The following is a 6,905-nucleotide window of genomic DNA, read 5'->3' as shown; positions in this document are numbered from 1 at the left end:
TAAAAACTACCTAGCTCGGTATGGACATAACTCGGCATTCCGAGGAAGACCTTATTTGTATCAAGGTTTGGTGCCTACCCCCAAGCCTCTCGAAAAAATTCAACTACAGCCTCATCGACTTTGTCCAGGTCTATCAGGTTATATTTTTCAATAGGAGCTGCCTCTACCCAATATAATTGGAAGCATGGTTCATTATTTTCATTTAGGAAAAAAGAGTGATGACCCTCAACAGCACGGACTTTAAAAAAGAAGTTCTTGAAATCATGAAATGAGTAATAAAAAATGGAGAATACCTTCCGATCTTGGATAGATCAGAAGGAAACCCATTGTTGTTTATTTGAAATAGAGCTAAAAGGTTTTGTGAGATAAAACAAGAAGAAAAAGATATTCAAAGAAACCGGAAAACCAAGCTTGCGGCTTACGAGCTGGTAAACCTTCATAAACCTAAACCCCTAAGAGTTCAGGTGCAGTTGGGAAGGAGTGACTTTACAATAAGACAAAACTTGGGTTTCAAAGTCAGAAAAGGGAAAAACCACTACAAGTCAAGTAAAAAGACAATTTTACATGAAAAGAAAATGTGATTCCGACTCAGCAACTCGGCCAAAGCAAACTCGGTCTTTAGGATCAGGGGCCACTATTTCGTATTTAACCTCATCATCTCTAGAACTACAAATCATATGGTACCTACGAAATTCCACTACGAAAACGTTATCAACTACAGAAATTGTGGAAAGAAATGAAGAATCTACCTATTTCAACAAATCTTCAAGGACCTTGGAAGACATTTTTGAGACAGGTGAATGAGACATATAGAAGAATATACCTACATTACACAAAAAAAATTATTACTACAAGTCGAAGGCAAAGGAAACTCCCTTTCACAAATAACCAAACAGCCACAAAAGGGGCAATCTTGGAAAAGGGAAATGATGCTGTTCTTAGCAAAAGTCACAACAATCTCATTTAGGGACATCCTCCTATCACATACAGAAGGCCACGACAGCAGCACAACAGCGAAAAATAAACCAACCAACAAAAAATACAATAAAACTAAGCAAATGTTCATAAAACTATAAACAAGCACAGGTTCACCAGCAAAGATGCCACATTTAAACAAAGGTTTCTAATACAAGGAAACACTACACAATAGAAAAGAAAGCTAACATCTGTTTTCTTCAAAGAAATCGAAGGAAGATAATGACGTGGCAGAGCAACAAATAATTTCCCTCAAAGAAAAATCCCACATTCTTCAGAGTTCTCCAGAAGAAGAATGAAGCTCCAACATAAGAAGGTGGAAGGAAATGAAAATACTTGAGGAAGAGGAAAGAGCACGAATTTCACAGGGGGAAAGAAGAAACGAAAAAGAAGAAAGAAAAAGGGAAAAGAGTATTTATAAAATTCAAGGGAAAAAACTGTAAAAACTCCTTCCCTCATTTAAAGAATGTGCATGGTTACAAATGTAACTGCATCCCCATGTGTCAAAGATGGAAGCCAACGGATGCAACGGTTAGCATTTTGAAATCACATCGGGTTTCTGACTTGAAAACGGAAACCGACCTGAAAAACCCGATGTGATAACTCTATTTCTTGGCATCTGTCTGACTTTATCCACACTTGAATCCGATTTAAAGGTAAGATCAGACTCAAGTAGGAGCATTATCCATACTTGGCCCAAAACATAGATCAGGCCCAAAAGCAGAGAAAAGCTCAAAAGCAGCTACCTTATAACTAACCTTTCGGCAGGTTAGCCAAAAGCGCTGGAAAGTAATAACTCTCACCCCTGAAGGAGTTATAACTAACCCCTAATATCTCTCCCCACTTCTAAAAGAGAGATCTCAAAAACTCCTAGATAAAGGGGCAGTTATCCACTATAAGTAGTGGAACTACACCAACGGTGGTTATTGGCTCATCACCTATAAATACACTGACACTCTCAGGTATATTCAAGATCCAATACACTATAGACCTGCTTATACACTTGTTAACTTAGGAATTGGAGTGTTTTATAGGTACCACCCTCCTTATTTTTGAACAACTTGAACGACGGCCACTCAACCTAGGCTAAGTTGAGAACCACCTCAATAAAGAACTTGGACCTCACGTGCAAGCCCAAACTCGATCCAGTTTCAGGTAAATCCCGAAACAATTACCATGATCATCATTTTCACCATCACTATCAATTCATCCCACCTTTCTCATTGCACCAACAACAAATGTTCAAAACATTCATTTTACCTTACCTTATCTCACTTTTATCTCTTACCTTAAATCACTACCATCTACCACATTTACAATTACTATTACCTATCCTATAGTTACTACCGTCACTATCAATCTTACCTCTCAAACCCTAACATTAACCCTATAGTCGTTGCCACCATCACCTATCATTGAACACCTTACTTTAACCCCTTCATTGCTAACCTTTGCACCACTTTCTCAATCTATTTGCCTCTTATTCCCGGTCTCAGCCACCTTCTTTCTTACTATCTCTCGATCTCTATTTTCTTCTTTAATCTTAATATTTATATCTCTTTTATCTCTTGATATATTTCTTTCTGAAAAATTTTTAGTGACTTGAGAAGGAAAATTGAATCAAAGAAACACAATATGTAGAAAATTTTACTGATTAAGTAAAACCCAAAAAAAAAAAAACAAGAGGTTATTTCTTATTTTATCTTATAATGAAAATATAGAAAAAATAAGGTAGAGAGAATGACACCACGATATTGAATGAGACTCAGTCTCCACCATAAACTATGGTGAAATTTCTAATATAATCAATTTTGATTACAAAGACCAACTCAAGAGTCTAACCATTCTTTTATACCTAAATTCAATCTAATTTAGAACATCTCTAACTGCTCACCCAACTTAAAAAAAATGAAACTGTATAAACTTTAATCTTAACTCATACTTTTGAACAAATTAAACACTCAATCAGAAGTAAATATGGATTTTCTGAAATCTAACTTCCTTGCCTTTTAACACTCTTAATATAAAATAAAAGTAGACAAAAGAGAATAAAGTAATCACTTGAGAACAAGAAAGAAAACTTCAAGCTTCTATACCAATAACTTTAATCAATTTTCTTATTTTTTTTCTTTGGATGAAGTCTTCATATATAGGAGAATGATATGTTGTGTTGGAAGGGATTCTTTCCTCTTTGTTCCTTTAGCTGTTGCATGAATCATGGTTGTGACCATTGACATTAATGATGAAATCTTTCTTGTTTTACTTTATAATAAAGTGCATCATCATTTCTTATATTGTGCTTGATCTCTTGTAGAGTGTAGCCTTGATACTTATTATTTTGTGTATGGTATTAATTTTCTGGTTAATTTTCTTTTATTTCCTTTTCAAATGATACCTACAATGTTCATAATAGAAAGTTAGATATATTAAGCAAATTCAAATATTTATCATCATCAAGATTAATATTAAATCTTGATTCAACATTTTTTTTATTTTTGTCTGCCCATATCATTTTTTTATCTTTGTCTAGTTGCAATGTAAGATGGTGGTTGTGCCTCGTTGTTTAGAGTACAATGAGACATTAGAAGTTAGGTTAGGGTAAATGTAGGTTAAGGATTTAGGCTGCAATAGGTGTGGCTGTGGGTAAGGGTGAAAAAAAGGTCAGACGGCCTGCAGCCTGGCCTGTGTTTGGCCTGAGCTGATAGAAAATAGGCTCAGGATTAGGCTTAAAAAAGTCTACGTTCTTTAAAAGGCCAGGCCTAGACTTTTGAAATAGCTTGTTGGGCCTGTCAGGCTGGCATGAGCCTGCAAAGATATATGTAAAATTTTATTATATTAGTAAAAGTATAATTGGAAGGATTTGAACTTAGGTCTTCTATAACATTAAAATACCTTTATCTACTAAGTTATTTGTCTCTTTAATTATATATGTGTATTTTTATTTTCTTAATATCTTTAATCTTTTATGCTGGAATATCAAAAGTCAATCAAATAAAATAATTCTAAAAACTTTTCCTTCACATTAATAAAGAAACAAACATACATACATTCAACATATTCCCACAAAATTCTTTCTTTTCTTCTCTATTCTACACGCTTTTCTACCACCCTCTTCATCTTCTCTTTCTTTGATTCTTCTCTTTAATACATGCTTTTTCTTCTTCTTCCTCATGTCATTATTTTTTTATTTTTTTATTTTTTTATATTTGTTGTTATAATGTTAGTTATTTTTCATCAGATAGGATTTTATTCTGTCAAAGATCTTTTTTTAAGTTTGATTTTTTTATTTGTGTTGTAATATTGTTTCTACTTTTTCAAACATAAAATTTTATCAATTTTTTTCTTCGTTAAAAGGTTCTTACTCTATGACATTGATATAACGAAAGTAAAAAAATCATGAAATAATGTTGTTTGTTAATTTTTGTTTAGGAATTATAATAGGCTTTAGAAATGGCTGAATTTCTAACTTCAAGTGATTCATTGACCATTTCTATTTCTTTAAATGGAGAAAAAATTAATCAGTCAATACCAACAACACCAACAACAGATATGGAATTACACCATTATAAATATCAACAACTACATCAACACTAACACAGACAATAACTATTATAAATCAACAAGTTACTGATAATAATGGTGGAAATGAAACCGTTATTACAAAAAAAAAGAAGATTTCACCAATTTGGGACGATTTTGATCAAGTTGAAAGTTCTGAAGGTACAAAAGCTATTTGCAAGGAGGCATTCTAGTAGTTGCTTATGAAGGAGATTGCATGTTGCTGCACTAAAGAAGCAACTATTGATTCTATTTCAACCTTCCAATTCAAGTGTTAATCCCTTTGTGACACCAGGTGCAAGATATTCTCAAGAAAAGATGAGACAAATAATTGTTACAGTAATTATAGTTCATGAGCATCCTTTCAACATTGTTGAGGATGAAGTTTGTATGTGGGGCTTTCAATATGCTAATTCTGAATTTTATAAAGTTTTTCATAAAACTGCTCGAAGTAATGCTTGGCAATATATGAGGCACTTAAAGCTTTGTTATAAGGTGTTAGGAAGATAAGTTTGACAACTGACATGTGAAGATCAAGCCATCAAATTGTTGAATATATGATTTTCACAAGTCACTTTATTAATACAGGGTGGAATCTTCAAAAAAAAAAAAGATTTTGAGTTTTATCCAAGTACCAGCTCCTCCTAGACGTGACATTGATGTTGCGAATACTATTTTCAAGTGTTTGAAGACTTGAGAAATTGAAAAAAAGTCTTCTCAGTATCTGTTGACAATGTTCCTATAATGATTCATGTCTAAAGGCTCTTAAGGATACTATTTCAGATAACAACTCATTACCTGTTGGTGGTAGTTTGTTTTATGTTAAGTGCTGTGCACACATTTTGAATTTGTTGGTATAAGATAGACTACATAAAATTAAAAGTATTATTCACAAAGTTTGTGAAAGTATTAAGTATGTCAATTTTAATGATTTAAGATTTAAAATATTTGTTGAGATTGTTGAGAACAAGCGTTTGAAGGAGAAAAAACTCATCATTGATTGTCCCACTACAGTTATCTATAGCTTTGAAGTTTAAATATATGTTTTCTATATATAGAGAAGGAGAATCCCACTTATGAACCATCATTGGAGGATTAGAGAAAAGTTGAGAAGATTTGCAAACTTCTAAAAATTTTTAATCTTACTACTCATGTTATTTCTAGTAGTGAATATCCTACTTTAAATTTGTACCTTCCTGGAGTTTGGAGGATGAAACAAGTAATTGATGATGCTATTGAGGATAAAGATTTCTTCATGAGAGAAATAGAAACCTCAATAAAAGAAAAGTTTGACAAATATTGGGGAGAGATGGTAATATCTCTAACTTGTGTTTTGGATCCTACGTGTAAATTATATGTTATTAAATTTTGTTTTCCTTTAATTTACAAATTTGAGCATGTGGCTGCTGAAAATGTTGATAAAGTGAAGAATACATTGCAAGAAATGTATGATGAATATGCTGAAAAGTGTCATGGTGAGACAACGATAAGTGGAGTTAACACCAGACTAGTTGCTTCTTCTAATGTGGTTGGTTCTGAAATCAGTGGAATTGATGAAATGCTGAATATGGTTTGGGAAAAAGAAGCCATTCATCCAACAAAATCAGAAATAAAGGTTTATCTTGATGAGAATGCTTACATTCGTGAAGGCAATTCTAAGTCTTTTAGTGCTTTGGAGTGATGAAAAAATAAGAGCTTGAAGTTCAAGATTTTATCTAAAATGGCAGTGGATATATTAGCAATTCCTGTCATGGTGGCTTCAAAGTCTTCATTTAGCGTTAGAGGAAAAGTTATTGATGAATATCGTTCTCGACTAAATTATGAGTCCATTGAAGCTCTCATTTATGGAGGAGATTGGCTTCGCAACAAGTATGGTGTGAAGAAAAAATCAAAGATAAAAATTAACTTTCTAATATTTCTCTTTTGGCTAAGTATCCATGTTATAAAAAAATATTTCTCTTTTTAAATGTGAGAACAATGATATTGGTATGATGTGAGTTGTTAGAATAATAAAGTTAAGTTTTCATAATATATAAATGAGGTATCATATAATTTATACTAATATTATGACCACAATTTTATTTTGAACATTCTCTTTTGTACTAATAAAAAAAGTATTTGTTGCATTTACATTATTTAAAAATCTAATGATATATGTATGTGTTTTTTTTAGGGTGTTGGAACAAGAAGATTAAATTACTTTTAAGCTTGGGAGGTTAATCAATTAATTGTCCAACATTCCCTTTATTTTGTTTTGATTTAAGTAGTTATTAACTTTTATTTGATGTTATGTTTAGTTAGTTTATGATACTTGAGCATCTTATACCCTTTTTTTAGTTGTTTTTATATTGTTTTTAGTTAGATTTTATTAA

General features: G+C 32.2%; 1 pseudogene; it reads left to right on the top strand.

Annotated features, from left to right (window-relative positions):
* The first annotated feature begins 4,425 nt into the window (after positions 1-4,425).
* LOC148570419 (zinc finger BED domain-containing protein RICESLEEPER 2-like) lies at positions 4,426-6,499 on the top strand (annotated as a pseudogene).
* Positions 6,500-6,905: the final 406 nt, after the last annotated feature.

The sequence above is a fragment of the Arachis ipaensis genome, chromosome B3 (assembly GCF_059453495.1).
Source record: "Arachis ipaensis isolate K30076 ecotype BB chromosome B3, ASM5945349v1, whole genome shotgun sequence".
Classification (NCBI taxonomy): Eukaryota; Viridiplantae; Streptophyta; class Magnoliopsida; order Fabales; family Fabaceae; genus Arachis; species Arachis ipaensis.
The sequence above is the reverse complement of the archived record's forward strand: the minus strand, read 5'-3'. Positions and strand labels throughout refer to the sequence as shown.